An 18,882-nucleotide genomic window follows, 5' to 3' on the forward strand; every position below is an offset into this window, starting at 1 on the left:
CCTAGAACGTAGAACTACTTAAACCTAACTAACCTAAGGACATCACACACATAGAAGCCCGAGGCAGGATTCGAACCTGTGACCGTAGCGGTTGCGCGGTTCCAGACTGGAGTGCCTAGAACCCCTTGGTCACCACGGCCGGCCATACGTAGTGAAAATTGTAGTTCAAAGGAAGATACTGTATAGTGGTTTATGAACAACACTTTTTACTTGTTATTCCAGAAATAAGATATAATGTTTCGTCCTGAAAATGTGTGTGCCAAAAGTGACAAGAGTGACGTTCTGAATAGCAGAAAGTCAATCCGACCACGTTACGACGAGCGTATGTGCAAGAATTACGGGTCGCGAGTTAGTGGTAATAACTGAAGAGATATGAATAAGGAAAAATAAGTTTTTAAAACACATATATTTCGTCAGCTCAATTATAAAACTGAAACGCGATGTGAGTACAGTACTCGATTTTTAACTAACAAAGCAGTACCCGGTATTAGAATTTCCGCACACTCTAGCTAGAGCCCATCTGTTGATAACATGAATCATTGAAACGATACTCTAGGCCTAACAATTTGTATTATGTCTACGATTATTTTCCTACAAACCAGCTTACCTGGTAATGGACACACTTTATGTAAATGATACGTATGGTGAACTCTGCAGTAACTGTCAGCTCGCATTGACAACAATACTATTGTTACTACTAGCTGCAAGTTCGCGGTAACAGAAATACAAATCTTGGCGTAAGCTTCTACCTTTCATTTCTTACAGTTTACTTTAATCAGAAACAGCATAAAAGGAAACCGAATATCCACCCCCGAGTTCTATGACTGCCATCTGAGTGTACGCAAAGGGGTTTATTTAAAAAACTCAGAAACACTCAGCTTTGCCTTCTAAGATGTCAACATCTGTAGAATACTCGTTATAGCTCTGAAATTACTTTCCACGGGAGGTCTTCTACAGTGGTTAATTATTCGTGTGCCGAAGCGACCTCACTCAGGATAATTAAAAGTGAATTAGTCGCCCCACTGCAATTACCAATATTGCGAAAACTTTACGCACCATTCTAAAAGTAGAAAAGGTGAACTCATCAAGGAAAGTGCTAGAGTGCTACAGCATTATCTTCTCCAACGTCAAACGTAATGATACTTTTTAAAATTTTTAATATAATTTTTTTTCCACACCAAGCCCAAGATCTCTCTCGCTGATTTAAAGATTCGATGACAGTCCCACAAACCCTACCATGTACTACTGGTCACTGACCGCCCAGCCCCTCACCTCAAACTACATCACGTGTCTAGTCATATTGTTTGTGGCACAATTGTCATCAATAAAGCCGCAATTGAGTCTGGGAACTGTCATATTCTTTTTGTCATACCTTAGGTCACGTTGTCACCCTTGCCTACATGTGTGCCAATTTCATCGCTTCATTTTCAAAAAGACGGACTATTTTCCAGTCTTATAACCTCCACACCCTCTTCACTCATTAAAGGCTTGTAAGGTGTCAGGTAAATCCTACACCTTCCATGAAAACCCTGACATAATAAGCAAATCCAGTAGTATGTCACATAGTTCCGAATAAATTGTGACATGAAATTAACCAAAGTAATACGAGTAACGAGTGAGCAAATGGAATACCACAGACTAACACCAAGAATGTCTAAATGCATGTCGTACCTTCCCACCGTGAGACCGACGCAGTTCCAAGGGGTCGAAACGAGGACAGAAGCCGAAAGCAGAACCGCCACACGATAAGGGACGGACTGGACACCCACGTCGCCAGCTAACAACTAGGGCCATACCACCCGCGCGTTTTAGAGTGAGACTTTTTCGCGTCTCTGTTACGTCAAGGTCCACCCCCCAAACCATGCTAAAAGATAGAGCCCTCCAGAAGAACAGTATATATCTTACGATAACATAAAAAGGGCCACTACCACCAGCAAGTTTTAGCGGGATGCTTTTTCGCGTCTCTGTTACGTTTGGACCACCCCCGAGCCCATGTTAAAAGATAGAGCCCTCCAGAAGAACAGTATAGACCTTACGATAACGCTAAAAGAACCACACCAGCTGCAGGTTTTAGCGTGAGACTTTTTCGCGTCTCTGTTACGTTGCAAACTTTAAAAACATTGCCCCAACACGAAAAGTATAACATTTCTCATTGGATAGACAGAATTTTTGTAGGCGGAGCTTTCACAGTTCCTATTACAGGGTTCTACGGTGTGTAGAACGGATTTACGGGAGAAAGTTTCGATAAAGGACCCATGCCTACAGATGAACGGTTTGGATTTAGAATAAGTTTGAAAATTGTATCACTGTCACATTTAACCGCTCGCGGCATGCACACAGCGGGACAATGAGTTATGTGTTGTATTTTATACAGGAGCTCCTCCATGTGGCGAGCCCTGTCTTCGTTGCACAGGGTGTACCTGCGAAATACGCTTTCATAGACTCGGTTCAAAAACGCAGGTGTGTGGCATATAATTCCTGCTGCTACGAGTTCCAGTACAAGGAGATCTTCCTCCTCCTTAGAAGAGTCTTACGCATCAAAAAAATAAAAAGTCTGGAGGAGATAAATCCGGCGTCCGTTGTGGGGAACGGGTTGGTCCACATCGATCTTTACACGTTTTATCTTCTGTTCCGTTGAAATGTTTGCGGGTGCCACGTACAAAACTGCGCCGATGCGCTATCATCATTTAATAAAAGCAAGTCTTCCGGCCCAGATTGAACAGCGGTAAGGCTTTAGGAAACGTAAAGGCACGAGAGAGGCAATTCTGACGTTACGGCTAATAATGGAAGCAAGGCTAAAGAAAAATCAAGACAAGTTCATATGATTTGTCGACCTGGAAAAAGCATTCTACAATATGAAATGGTGCAAGCTGTTCAAGATTCTGAAAAAAGTAGGGGTAAGCTGTAGGGAAAGACGGGTCATATACAATATGTACAACAACCAAGAGGGAATAATAAGAGTAGACGATCAAGAACGAAGTGCTCCTATTAAGAAGGGAGTAAGACAAGGCTGTAGGCTTTCGCCCCTACTCTTCAATCTGTACATCGAGGAAGCAACGATGGAAATAAAAGAAAGATTCAGGAGTGGAATTAAAATACAAGGTGAAGGGATATCAATAATACGATTCGCTGATGACATTGCTATCCTGAGTGAAAGTGAAGAAGAATTAAATGATCTGCTGAACGGAATGAACAGTCTACTGAGTACGCAGTATAGTTTGAGTGTAAATCAGAGAAAGACGAAGGTAATGAGAAGTAGTAGAAATGAGAACAGCGAGAAACTTAACATCAGGATTGATGGTCACGAAGTCAATGAAGTTAAGGAATTCTGCTACGTACGCAGTAAAATAACCAATGACGGACGGAGCAAGGAAGACATTAAAAGCAGACTCGCTATGGCAAAAAAGGCATTTCTGACCAAGAGAAGTCTACTAATATCAAATACCGGCCTTAATTTCAGGAAGAAATTTCTGAGTATGTACGTCTGGGGTACAGAATTGTATGGTAGTAAACATGGACTGTGGGAAAACCGGAACAGAAGAGATCCGAAGCATTTGAGATGTGATGCGACTGACAGATGTTGAAAATTAGGTGGATTGATAAGACATACGCAGTGAGGAGTTTCTGCGTAGAATTGGAGAGGAAAGCAATATGTCGAAAACACTGATAAGGAGAAGGGACAGGATGATGGGACATCTGTTAAGACATGAGGGAATTACTTCCATGGTACTAGAGGGAGCTGTAGAGGGCAAAATCTTTAGAGGAATACAGAGATTGGAGTACGTCAAGCAAATAATTGAAAACGTAGGTTGCAAGTGCTACTTTGAGATGAAGAGGTTAGCACAGGAAAGGAATTCGTGGCGGTCCGCATCAAACCAGTCAGTAGACTGATGGAAAAAAAAAAAAAAAAAAAAAAAAAAAAAAAAAAAAAACTTTTTATATTCCACGAAATTTCATCAGGTACACAGTTTTCAGACAATATACAACGCAGTTATACTGGCTGATCGCCAATTTACAGTCCACCCACTTTTCATGTCCTCCGTCATTGGTTATTTTACTGCGTAAGTAGCAGAATTCCTTAACTTCATTGACTTCGTGACCGTCAATTCTGATGTTAAGTATCTCGCTGTTCTCATTTCTACTACTTCTCATTACCTTCGTCTTTTTCCGATTTACTCTCAAACCATACTGTGTATTCATTGGACTGTTCATTCCGGTCAGCAGATAATTTAATTCTTCTTCACTTTCACTCAGGATATCAATGTCATCCGCGAATCGTATTATTCATATACTTTCACCTTGTATTTTAATTCCACTCCTGAACCTTTCTTTTATTTCCATCATTGTTTCCTCGATATACACATTGATGAGTAGGAGCGGAAGATTACAGCCTTGTCTTACACCCTTCTTAATACGAGCACTTCGTTCTTGATCGTCCACTCTTATTATTCGCTCTTGGTTGTTGTACATATTGTATATGACCCGTCTTTCCCTATAGCTTACCCCTACTTTTTTCAGAATCTCGAACAGCTTGCACCATTTTATATTGTAGAATGCTTTTTCCAGGTCGACAAATCACATGAAATTGTCTTGATTTTTCTTTAGCCTTGCTTCCATTATTAGCCGTAACGTCAGAATTGCCTCTTTCGTGCCTTTACTTTTCCTAAAGCCAAACTAATCGTCACCCAGCGCATTCTCAATTTTCTTTTCCATTCTTCTGTATATTATTCTTGTAAGCAGCTTCGACGCATGAGCTGTTAAGCTGATGGTGCGATAATTCTCGCACTTGTCAGCTCTTGCCGTCTTCGGAATTGTGAGAATGATGCTTTTCCGAAAGTCAGATGGTATGTCGCCAGACTCATATATTCTACACACCAACGTGAACCGTCGTATTGTTGCCACTTCTCCTAATGATTTTAGAAATTCTGATGGAATGTTATCTATCCCTTCTGCCTTATTTGACCGTACGTCCTCCAAAGCACTTTTACATTCCGATTCTAATACTGGATCCCCTATCTCTTCTAAATCGACCCATGTTTCTTCTTCTATCACATCAGCAAATCTTCATCCTCATAGAGGCTTTCAATGTATTCTTTCCACCTATCTGCTCTCTCCTCTGCATTTAACAGTGGAATTCCCGTTGGACTCTTAATGTTACCACCGTTGCTTTTAATGTCACCAAAGGTTGTTTTGACTTTCCTGTATGCTGAGACTTTCCTTCCGACAATCATATCCTTTTCGATGTCTTCACATTTTTCCTGCAGCCATTTCGTCTTAGCTTCCCAGTACTTCCTATTTATTTCATTCCTCAGCGACTTGTATTTCTGTATTCCTGATTTTTCCGGAACATGTTTGTACTTCCTCCTTTCATCAATCATTTTAAGTATTTCTTGTATTTCCCATGGTTTCTTCGCAGCTACCTTCTTTGTACCATGTTTTCCTTCCCACCTTCCCACCCTTTTTGGAGACGTCCATACCTCTTCAACTGTGTTGCCTACTGCGCTATTCCTTATTGCTGTATCTATACCGTTAGAGAACTTCAAACGTACCTCGTTATTCCTTAGAACTTCCGTATCCCACTTCTTAGCGTATTGATTCTTCCTGACTAACGTCTTGAACTCCAGCCTACTCTTCATCACTACTATATTGTGATCTGAGTCTATATCTGCTCCTGGGTACGCCTTACAATCCAGTATCTGATTTCGGAATCTCTGTCTGACCATGATGTAATCTAATTGAAACCTTCCCGTATCTCCCGGCCTTTCGCAAGTATACCTCCTCCTCTTGTGATTATTGAACAGGGTATTCGCTATTACTAGCAGAAACTTGTTGCAGAACTCAATTAGTCTTTCTCCTCTTTCATTCCTTGTCCCAAGCCCATATTCTCCGGTAACCTTTTCTTCTACTCCTTCCCCTACAACTGCATTCCAGCCTCCCAGGACTGTTAGATTTTCGTCCCCCTTTACATACTGCACTACCCTTTCAATATCCTCATACATTTTGTCTTCAGCTTGCGACGTCGGCATGTATACCTGAACTATCGTTGTTGATGTTGGCCTGCTGTCGATTCTGATTAAAACAACCCGCTCACTGAACTGTTCACAGTAACACACCCTCTGTCCTACCTTCCTATTCATAACGAATCCTACACCTGTTAGACCTTTTTCTGCTGCTTTTGATATTACCCGATACTCATCTGACCAGAAATCATTGTCTTCATTCCACTTCACTTCTCTGACCCCTACTACATGTAGATTGAGCCTTTGCATTTCCCTTTTCAGATTTTAAAGTTTCCCTACCACCTTCAAGCTTCTGACCTTCCACGCCCCGTCTCGTAGAACATTATCCTTTCGTTGATTATTAAATCATTTTCTCATGGTACCCTCCCCCTTGGAAGTCCCCTCCCGGAGGTCCGAATGGGGGACTATTCCGTAATCTTTTGCCAATGGAGAGACCATCATGACACTTCTTCAACTACAGGTCACATGTCCTGTGGATACACGTTACGTGTCTTTAATGCAGTGGCTTCCATTGCCTTCTGCATCCTCATGTCGTTGATCGTTGCTGATTCTTCCGCCTTTAGGGGCAATTTCCCACCCCTAGGACAAGAGAGTGCCCTGAAGCTCTATCCGCTCCTCCGCCCTCTTTGACAAGGCCGTTGGCAGAATGAGACTGACTTCTTATGCCGGAAATTCTTCGGTCGCCAATGCTGATTATTTATCAAAATTTAGGCAGTGGTGGGCATCGACCCGGGACTGTCGACGTTTTTGATTATGAATCAAAGACGCTACTCCTAGACCACGGGTACAAATTTGCACCGGACTGAAACTCGAACTAAAGACCTTCGGCTTTCGTGGGCAAGTGATCCACCAACTAAGCTATATAAGCAGTGCTCACGATCTCTCCTCAGAGCTTTACTTCCGCCAATACCTCCTCTTCTACATTCCAAACTTCACACAAGCTCTCCTGCGAAACTTAAAGAACTAGCACTCCCAGAATTAGGGATATTGCGGCGATATGGGTTTGTCACAGCCTGGGGGATGTTTCCGGAATGAGATTTTCACTCTGCAGTGGAGAGTCCGCTGCTATGATACTCCCTGGCAAATTAAAACTGTGCCTTTCGCAGGCAAGTGAATTTTTGACCCGGGAAAGCTAAAGTCCCCAGATCGAGTATCGATACGACACACAGCTTTAAATTTATATATAAGAAAATGGTATTTGTTCTTTCGGACATGTCCGCAAGCTCATCGGCCATTTGACCATCTTCTTCTGTGAGTATGCACAAACAGTGCCCGAACTCTTACGGGAATCGGCAGTAAAGCCGCGAGTAATGAATACAATGGGCAGGGGCACTATGAATATACAAATGGTTCAAATGGCTCTGAGCACTATGGGACTTAAGAATCTGAGGTCATCACTCCCCTGGAACTTAGAACTGCTTAAACCTAACTAACCTAAGGACGTCACACACATCCATGCCGGCCGCGGTGGTCCAGCGGTTCTAGGCGCTCAGTCCGGAACCGCGCGACTGCTACGGTCGCAGGTTCGAATCCTGCCTCGGGCATGGATGTGTGTGATGTCCTTAGGTTAGTTAGGTTTAAGTAGTTCTAAGTTCTAGGAGACTGATGACCTCAGCAGTTAAGTCCCACAGTGCTCAGAGCCATTTGAACACACATCCATGTCCGAGGCAGGGTTCGAACCTACGATCGTAGCGGTCGCGCGGTTCCAGACTGACGCGCCTAGTACCGCTCGGCCACAACGACGGGTCAATAAGTTGTGACTGCGGGTCTCACTGGAGGTGGTCCAGAGATACGTCGCCGCAATTGGCTGTCGTCTGTGTCCTCGGAGGCTCAGCTTCGATTCCAGGCTGGGTCGGAGATTTTCTCCGCAGAGGGACTGGGTATTGTGTTCTGCAGTTAAAAATGAAAAAAAAAACTGAGTTAATCGATTGACAACTAACTTCAACGGGTGTCTTGCGATATCCTCCTTGAGTAGATGCAACGAACTAAAGCAAACAAAATGAGATTAAAACAAAAATGACGATGGATAGAGCGTCTGCCATCTAAGCAGAAGATCCCGGGTTCGAGTCCTGGTGGGGTTACGCATTTTCAACTGTTCCCGTTGACTTATATCAACTCCTGTATGCAGCTAGGGGTATTCATTTCATTGTAATTTCAGTCGTAATTTTGCCAAGAAGTTTCATATCAGTGCACACTCCTCTACAATGTGAAAATCTCAACCTGGAAACATCCTCCAAGCTGTGGCAAAGCCACGTCGCCGCCATATATTTTCTTCCAGTAATGCTAGTTCTGTAAGTTTCGCAGGAGGGCCTCTGTGATGTTTGGAAGGTAGGAGACGAAGTAGTAGCGGAAGTAAAGCTGTGAGGACAGGTTTTGGGTCGTGCGTGGGTAGCTCACTTAGTCGAGTACCATCCCGCAATGGTGCCGACTTCGAGTCTCGGTCTGGCACAGAGTTTTAATCTACCAGGAAGTTTCATATCAGCGCACCCACTGCTGCAGAGTGAAAATCTCATGGTGTAAGGGGTGTTAGAAACACAATCACGAGTAATAACAACGTTGTAATCGTAAACATAAAAACGTGTATTTATACAGCAACAACTATGTCAAACTGGCTTATGACAAAAAGAATGCAACAAGAGATAAAACTATCGACTGCAGAATCAAACACCGAGGAAGAGGATGTATCTATTGTAATTCCATGGCTAATGGAACAACTGTAATTACGTCGCTCACATAACCTAGCCGCTGCCGACTTCAAAACGCATCACCTACAAAAGATAGGCTGCAACGCCAAGAGCTTGCTCCCTGTAAAGTCTCAAAGAATATCGTGTAGTTGCAGATGTAAGTTCTTTCTCTTCTGTCACAGACTTTTCTCAATATTTTCGTTCCTTAAAAATAAATGTAATTTCCGTTAAGTGCATATACTATTTATGTAATCATAATTAGTAGTTCTGCTGTTTACTCCCAGTATCTTATTTATGTTATTGTAGTTGTCATTGTGTGAGTATTACGAATTCCTTTTGAACGGTTAGTTTTTATGTATGAGTGTAGTTTTTTTTTATCGGGAGAATTTACGTGTTTTGTTGTGGTATGTGTAAGCCCGCTTTCGCTGCGGTGTCCGCCATTGAACTCTGAACACCGACCTGTCAAGAGTATGCGCTCGTCCGGTATTGGTACAATGCACGCTATGGGGAATTTATCTGACATCTGTCAGCTACACAAACTGCATTTTTATTAGTAAGACATCATTTTACGACAGATTCGTGACCGAGTCTGAGTTTATTTGGATCTTTATTTATAACTGAACACAAGCTATAGCCATTTCTTTAATTTTTTACGAATTTTTCCCGTTAGTTTTCGTGTTTTATCTTCCGTTCTTTTGCTGGTTCTGAGGGGGGATTTCGTTAAGTTTGAAAGTATTTTTTAGTTTAAATAATAGAAATTCACGATCTAAATTAGACAGAGTGGATGTCTACAGTTTTCTTTATATAAGACTGATTTCGGCACAGAACTAGGTAACACAGCATTTTATTTCATTACACTATTTGACAAATTTTCCAATAGCTCCACCAGTACCGCTTGCATGAGCGTCAAGTGTTCGGGCGGATAGGCCGGAAAGAATGCACGGTCTAGCAAGACGACAGTCAACGATAGCAGCCCATTCACTGATACCAAACCGCTCTTGAAGTCCACGTCTTCCTTTGGCTTGAGAATTTTCGTCATTCCAAATGAAGCTGTTTCGACAGTTCCAAATAAGCCTTCCTGGTGAAGTTAGCTACTCCTGTAAAGAGGATAGTCTGCGGAAATTTGAGCATATCGCCAAAACACATAGAAACCACGTACACAAATTGACACGCACGTTCTGACTGTCTTAGGGGTGGAGTTGGTGGACATACAGGACTAGCACGACGCTCGCTTGGTGAATGGCCATAGTATGGGAAACGTTCAGCTATTTGCTGTCGGGTTTCTCCCGCGTGACGAAAGATATCCTTTTAAAGGTCGAGAGTGCTGTGCGTGAGAGGAGCACCACAGTAAACCCTGCCAAATACTAAGGTACTAATAAGTCTGCAACTTTTCTTCCGCAGTTTTGCAGAAGATGATAGTAGAGGTATGCAGTGATGCAGGTGGTAGGTACTATGTGTCACACAATAAGGTTAGGCGTTCGTAAATAACGCCATCAGAATATTATTCCATTTATTATTTCACCATAAAGTTATTCTCGAATATTATCGACTTTCCCAACAAGTTCTCGCATCTGCTGAAAGTGTAACTTTTTTTCTTTAACATGAATAAATTTGAATGATAATTAATTGAAAACCTCAGGTACCGACAGGTGTTTTTGATATACCTCTGTCGGGGCACACATTTTCAACTGTAGCCATCGAGGTATATCAACAACGCCTGTCGGCAGCTGAGGTTTTCAATTAATTATCGTTCATTCTAGAGAAGCTTCACTGTCATCAGTGGTATCTGTTCTTTCGAGAACAGTCACTGTCTTCATATATATGAATAAATTTACTTCTGAGGCTCATAAAATGCTGCGTAAGACGTATGATGAGGCACGTTTTAGTGAAATAACCAGCAGGTAATGGTTGCAAAGCTTCGAGGACGGTGATTTTGACGTCGAAGACCTGCATGGCGGTAGAAGAAAGAAGGAATTCGGAGCTACTGAAACCGACGTACACAATCAAAATAGATCACTGCTGAAAGTAGTTTATGTGTTTGACCCTAACCGTGGAAGACAATACAGTTATATTCGTGAAAATGTGATTTTGCAGCATGACAATGCTCAACCACATGCCACGAAACCTGTCGAAATATTCATAGAAACGTTTAAATTAGAAATCCTACCCCACCCGCCGTATTCTACTGACATTGCTCCCTCTGACTACCACCTTTTTCGATCGATAGCACATGGCTTGGTTGATTATATGAACAAATGCAAAATTTAACAGATTCATGGATCTCTTCATAAGACGCTCAGTTTTTCCTCTATGTGGTCTGTATGCTGCCCGAAAGATGAGGTAGTAGTGACCAGCGACGCCCTATACTTTGAACCACAAATTTTTCACAACGAAGCCTCGAATTTTGAGAAAAAACGGCAGGAGTAAGTCTCATTGCCTTATACTTTCTCTCAACCATTGTTGTAGTTGGAGGAAAATGGCATATGAAACTTCCTGGCAGATTAAAACTGTGTGCCGCACGGAGAATCGAACTCGGGACCTTTGCCTTTCGCGGGAAAGTGCTCTACCAAATGAGCTACCCAAGCACGACTCAAGACCCGTCCTAATAACTTTATTCTGCCAGTACCTCGTCTCCTACCTTCTAAACATTACAGAAGCTCTCGCAGGAGACAAATGTATTTGATAAAGCTTTGTGGAGTTGAGACGGATTATCATGCCAAACTTCTGCAGAATTGTAGTTGACGAGAAAATAATTATGTATATATATATTGGCAAATAAAAAACTGGACTGCTCGTGTTTCTATTTAACGGTTTTTTGGGACGCGTAAGTGCTGTTTCGACGTTCAACTTTGCTTTTTGGCTGTGACGCACTCCACCGAAAAATCTGTTATTGTGAGCAAAATAATACTAAAACAAACGTGATTAATACAAAAAACTTACGTAATTACTATAAATCATCAGTTAGTTATTATTTCCTCCACAGTTGGGCCGCATGAGTTCACGCTTATTTTCATTCATTCTTTTCAACCCTAAAAAAATTAGAGCTTTAGCAGGAGGCGATCGGATGTTTTTTGTTATCTCGGTGGAAGACAAAATTCCTGTGCCGTGGACTGCTATTTCACTACTAGCATAGTGAGTTCTTCTACTCGCTACGCTATTAGTGAGGTGAAATATTTCTTGAAAGTTATCACGTGGTTGATAAATACATATCTAAACACGTGATTCCATATGATGCCTTAGTCAAGTGAGCAGTCCCATATATTTTGCTTTGAAGTAGTACGACATGGCTTACGACGTGTATGAGTCCCGTAATGGTTTCCCTGTAAAGTGAAATTCTGTTTGATATACATAATGGTCGTAGCGCCAAGTAGAAAGATTTATTGCAAAGACCCAAAGCAGAATAAATTGCTTACCAGCCTACGGTAATACTTTGAACGTGACTCGTAAGCAAATTCAACAACACAATTTCTTTACACACTTCACTTACTTAATTGCCTGCAACATTTTCTTGCCATACCGAAGATATAGAACAGTTACAAAACTAATTTGTCTGACTGATCATAGCTCCCTAAAAATAGTAGTGTGTTTTGCTGAGGGAAACTTGTTCAGTCCAGCTACTATTCTAGCTTACTTCACACCATTATATTTCTTTTACCCATTAATCATCACTATTTAGTTTCTGCGTTATAGTTTTGATTCTGAAATAGGTCGTACTTAATTTGACACCTGTCCCTCGCAGGAATGCCTTAAATACAGCCACAACGCAGCAAAAAATTGTATGTCTACGAGTAGAGCCAACGTTCCTTCATCGATGGCTGACCGTTTTCATGATCTACAGAAGTCAAAAAAGGAGTCATCACACTTGGTTCGTCCTCTCGTGACTTTCTTTACCATGAGGATACGTAAGGACTTGAGAGGTTGTGGGGCATGCTGTACACCTCAGGCACCATAGTGTTGCCTGAGACAATACCGGACACTGCCCATATTTCGAGCTAGAGAAGATACGTGAGGTATGGGAATCAACTAAAAGTGTCTAGGGTGGTATTTACGAAGCCCATCGAGACACTGAGAAAGTGTAGGAGTGGTAATGAATCGTAGACAGTGAGGAAGTAAAATATTAATGGTCAGTAGCAGAACCAACCGTTGACAGGAAAACAAATTTCTTGTGACCAACGGCTGAAAAGTGAATAAAGCTGGCGTGTCACAAGGAACAGAAGAGGGAACACCAAACAGTTAATAATAGCTGCCCTTTCCCGTACAGATACACACACACACACACGCACATACGCACGCAGAAGAGACAGTATTGACTGTCTTATGCTTCTTGTTGCCTATTCCCTTCCTGTCGCACAGTTGTCTTTATCAGCCCTCTGACTGGTTTGACGCGGCCCGCCACGAATTCCTCTCCTTTGCTACCTCTTCATCTCAGAATAGCAATTGCAACCTACATCCTGGAATTTGACGTGGGGAATGTCACATCTTTGTTCACGTTTTCAGTTTCTCTAGAACATGTGAACATAATACGTATCTCAAATTTAGTCGTCCAAGATTTCAAGTGACTTGACTTAATGGTCGTTCACTCGTAAGACTACATTTGAGAAATTAATCGTTATATTCTATGATTTCTTTGTCTGTTGTGTACGGTGGCCAAGTAGAAGCAAATGGTCCCTTGAATTATATTTTCACATTAAGTATGTTATCCTCCACATGAATATTGGTCATTATCTACTGACGGGAAAAAAATCACAACCCAAAAAATAGTTAATGTGGAATACTTTCGGGAAGACATTAGTCTAGGTAACGTATTAAAAGATTAAGATCAGAGGTTAATGTAACTGCGAGGGAAGCCATTGAAAACGCGAAATACTGGTACGTTAATAACCGGTGTAACCAACAAGTAGAAAAAGAGAGAGGGTTATATATAAGTGCATATGATAAACCTCTTCTCCCTTCAATCTCTCTCCTTCACACCTCCTCTGCGCTACCGCAGATGAGGTGTCACAGATCTCATTTGTACCAAGATTGCAGTACACCCGAGGTGCTTGTTTACTGCACCGCCCTGAGTGGAATGCATACGTTGTAATAAATCTTCACCAACCTGCAGTCTTCAATAGTTATTGTCCGCTGCACAGAAAACAGCACCTAGGTGATGAGTCTGTTATCTTGAGGCTGTAAGAAAGACTTTTCGAGGAACTGATATGTGGATAATTAGATTTTCAATTACTTCTTTTATACGGGAGACCACTCGCTTTTCATTAGCAGAACACGAGAAACTGCACAACTACATTTCACATTAAAGTTACATATAATTTCAGATCTTCAACAGAGTGTTTTCGAAAATACTATCACCCTTTTGTCAACTACATGTTCAAGTAATCAGTCATTACTAATAAAGTCTTAATGTAATGCTGCCAGCGGCAGACAACATGTCATTCTTCCGACACTGCCGAGTGAGCTCTCACATTTACAAACCACATATTAATAATAAAATCTAATTGAGACCGACCGCAGCAAACAACATGTCTGTTCTCCTACACCGCCAAACAACACACTCGTTTACAAGCCACAGACTGCTAATAAGGTTTTAACTGACACCGACCGTGAGAGATATGTCTGTCCCCCAACACTGCGAAACCAGCTCTGATCTTACAGCCGAACCACTTCGCCCGTAATCCAAGTTATGCCCGATCCGAAGGTAATCGAAGTGCTTCCTCAAAAATAGATCAAATGGCTCTGAGCACTATGGGACTTAACATCCATGGTCATCAGTTCCTTCGAACTTAGAACTTCTTAAACCTAACTAACCTAAGGACATCACGCCCATCCATGCCCGTGGCAGGATTCGAACCTGCGAGCTTGGCAGTCTAAGTGCTTCCTCAGCCTTTTCGTTAAGCACTTGTTCATTATTCTGCTGGATGTTAATACCTGTGAAATAATGAGATGGTAGCGCGCTGTTAAGTAGACTTTAATTTGAAATGCAAGTACATACGCTGAATAATTTGTCTAATATTAAAAACGGAAGATTCTGCCATTTCCGAACGCAGCAGCCAATCGAGAAGAAAGCCCACAATTTAGGTTGTCTTTCTCACAATATGTGTACCTAACAAACCATCTGTCATCTTTACCTCACACCACATTACTCCGTCTCCCCACCTCTGCATTCTCAAATGCTCTAAGAAAAGCTTCTTGTACCTCAGTATGGTGGCTGTAAAACCAGAAATATTACACCGTCGAAGATTTCAACTGACTTTACTTAACGCTCTTCCACTCATCAGTCCATGCTTAAGACATTAAACGTAATATTCTGTCATTTTTCATGTCTGTTGTATAAACTGGCAAAGTAAAGGCACATGGTACCTTGAATTTTTACAACTTTAATCATAGCTGTGTGCAGCAACCGTGAAAATATTTTTTTGTAATAAAAACAGCCCACTGGTTGCAATGTATTTTATAGTCGAATTGACCATAGCTTTCGACTCCAAAAACTTAGAGAGTCTTCATCAGAATTTATATTATTTAAATAAGGGGGATACTAAGTTAATCATTAATAGGAAAAACACAAGTCAGTAATAATTCATATTCGTCTATAAAGATGTACTTCATTCCTAGTTAAAAATTAAAGATTGCCGCTAAGGACTGCTTGTGTATGCTGAAACAGGTGGAATTTTTACACTGATTGAAATTGAAATAAGATTTTACGTAATTGGGGACAAGTCCTATTCTCTCACAATGCTTGTTAAATTCTATAGCCATACTTGTGTTCAGGATTTTCTGTTTTAATATCCTTAAATTTAGAAACAGCTTTTGATGCATGTGCAGGCAAAAATCTTACAACTGTAAACATAGCTGTGTGCAGCAACAGTGAAAATATTTCTTGTAGTTAAAGACAGCCCACTGATTGCAATGGATTTTATAGTCGAATTTACCATAGGTTTCGACTCCTAAGGTAAGGAAGTCTTCATCAGAATTTGTATTACCCAAATAAGAGGGATACAAAGTTAGTCATTATTAAGAAAAATAGAAGACAGAAATAATTAATATTCGTCTATAAAGATGTACTTCATATCTAGTTCCAAATTAAAGATAGCAGCTAAGGACTGCTTGTGTATACTGAAAAAGGTGGAATTTTTACAATGATTGAACTTCAAATAAGATTTTACATAATTCTGGACAAGTCCCATTTTTTCACAACGTTTCTTAAATTTTATAGCCATACCTGTGTTCAGGATTTTCTTTATTTTTAAAAAAAAAACTTGGATTATATTTTCACATTACTTATGTTTCCCTCTACTTGAATATTGATCATTTACTACTGACGAAGAAAACATCACAACCCACAAAATAATTAATGTGGAGTAATTTTGGAAACACATTTGCTTAGGTAACGTATTAAGAGATTAACATTGCAAGATCACAGGTTAACGTAAGTGAAATATAACCAGTTGCAAATGTTAAATCCTGATACATTAATAACCGGTACAACCACCAGAATGTTTACTGTAAGTGTGGTAAGCGTGCATGCATTGTGTTGTACAGGTGCCGAGTGTTGGACAGAAATCCTAGCCTGTTGCACCTGATCAGCCAGTACAGGGACAGTTAACGCTGTTTGTGGATGACGTTGGTATTGTGTTCAGATGATGTCGAATATTTGATCGATCAGAGACAGATCTGGTGGTCGAGCAGACCAAGGCAACATGTCTGGGCTCTGTAGAGCATGTTGGTTTACAACAGCGGCATGTGGACCAACGTTATCTTGTTACAAAACTCCTTCTGGGATGCTGTTCAAGACTGGTATCACCAGGTCGATGTACAGCTTTGTAGTCAGTGTCCCTGGCATGACCACGAGAAAAATCTTGCTGTCATACGAAATCACATCCTAGACCAAAATTCCAGGTGTAAGTCTAGTGAGTCTAGCACGCAGACAGGTCGGGTGAGGGACCTCAACTGCCCTCAATCGAACCAACACAAGGACATCACAGAGACCACGGTAGAAGCAGCTTTCATCAGAAAATGCAACAGACCTTAACTCCGCTGTACAATGGGCTGTCGCTTGACACTACTGAAATCAGCGAAATTCACGGTACAGGGCGTCTGGCTAGGAGCTGTCCTTGGAAAAACCGATTTCTAACCGTCTGTTTTGTTACTGTGATTCCAAGCCCAGTTCTTATTGATGTTGCGGATGCACTACGATACGCCAGAGCGATACACAGAACACGATTGTAATACCTGTGTCCGTCGGAGCCCGGTCTTCTTACGACCCTATATTCTCGCGACTATCGCTCACAACTGTCATGTACAGTGGCTATATTGCTGCCAAGTCTTTCTACAGTTTCCTAGAATGAGCATCCAGCATCTCATAGCCATGTTGCGCGACCTTTCTCAAACTCAGTGAGGTGCTACAAATTGCGTCTTTGTCTCCTTAAAGGCGTTCTCGACTAACTCACCATGCCCAATCTCAAAGGTTACTAACGACACCACAACAGTTACAGCGTGTGGTTGGAGCAAACCCGATTTGCATTCTCATAGTGCCACTACTAGCACCACTCTTACGCTCAGTTGAACAGACATCTTGCATCAGATGTAGAAAGACCCCTACCAACTTTCGTTTATTTCAAAAAACTCCATTTTTGTGTCACGATTTTTTTTCTCTCAGTGTGTTACATATGAGCTTAGACGGAATCTTACGAATTCAATACCCAGTCGTTTGCTCAGCGTTTAATGAATCTCTTTACCCGTTCCGAACCTCCATTAGTGTTCACTCAAGAAGAACATTTCCAGAACGTATGACATTTTCTTACATGTTCCAGAGGAGACGGACTCATATAGATCATTTATTGTACTACACAAGTCTTGCGCTTTCCAGTTTTTGTAGATAGCACATTGTGCTCATGTGGTGGCGATCTAGCCGGCCGGTGTGGCCGTGCGGTTCTAGGCGCTTCCCTCTGGAGCCGCGTGACCGCTACTGTCGCAGGTTCGAATCCTGCCTCGGGCATGGATGTGTGTGACGTCCTTAGGTTAGTGAGGTTTAAGTAGTTCTAAGTTCTAGGGGACTGATGACCACAGATGTTAAGTCCCACAGTGCTCAGAGCCATTTGAACCATATTTTTGGTAGCGATCTAGAAGCTTCTAAAACAATAAACTGCAAGCCAAGATGGCAGGAATTCTTTTCATTCCATGATTACCGGTTTCGGAGAAACTAAAGCCGCTATCATCGTATCTTAGGACACATTTCAGATTATTAGCCGAGGTGGAGCACAGGCGACAAAAACAGCCGAGAGATACAGGTGTAAATACTTGAACAGCCAAGATAGCTAATTATAATTTTATTTCAGATTACTAGTTTCGGTAAATCTGAATTGTCATAATTGGGTCTGTAAAAATGAATGGAATTCAAATGCTCAAGAAAGCAATGTAATTCATCCATCCCGTGCGGCTACACCACAAATATGTCGTCAACGTACCTCGAGAAGACCGTTGGTTTAAAACTTGCCGAGTCCAGTGCCTTGTCCTCGAATTATGTCTACTTCTTGAGCATTAGAATTCCATCCAAGCTAGCATCAAATTTTATACGGAAATAGAGAATGACGGCTGTCTCTCCTTTTTGGATGTTGTCATTCGCCGTAAAGTTGATGGCACATTAGAACATGCCAGGTATTGGAAATCAACACACAAATCTATATCATCATGCCAATCGCTGCCATCACCCTTCATAGACAATAGGTGTCCTTAAGGCCTTAGTGCAAAGGACTCACTGTATAACCGATAAAGACAATTTGCAAGAAGAGCTCACATACCTCAAGAGCATTTTTTGATCGAATGGATTTTCTCCGCAACAAATTCGTGGAGCATTCAACGCAAAACTAGAATGCAGGTATGTGATGGGGAAGAAGGTAGTAATTCCTTCAGATCTAGTGCGTTTTTGCCCTATGTGGGTGCTCTTTCCTCGAAGATAGGCCGTTTTCTCGAGAAACATTGTGTTAAGGTGATCTTTCGGCAGCTTTACTCGGCTCTGAAAGGACGATTTACAGCTTTGTGAAGCGGATGTGTATCAGATTCCTCGCGGAAATTGCGAGAAGTCGTACATAGGTCAAACGACACGCGCCGTTCATGAAATATGTGCGGAGCATCGTAGATACACACGCCTATTACACCCAGACAAGTCAGCTGTGGCCGAACAT

Source organism: Schistocerca gregaria, chromosome 8 (assembly GCF_023897955.1).
Source record: "Schistocerca gregaria isolate iqSchGreg1 chromosome 8, iqSchGreg1.2, whole genome shotgun sequence".
NCBI classification, from domain to species: domain Eukaryota; kingdom Metazoa; phylum Arthropoda; class Insecta; order Orthoptera; family Acrididae; genus Schistocerca; species Schistocerca gregaria.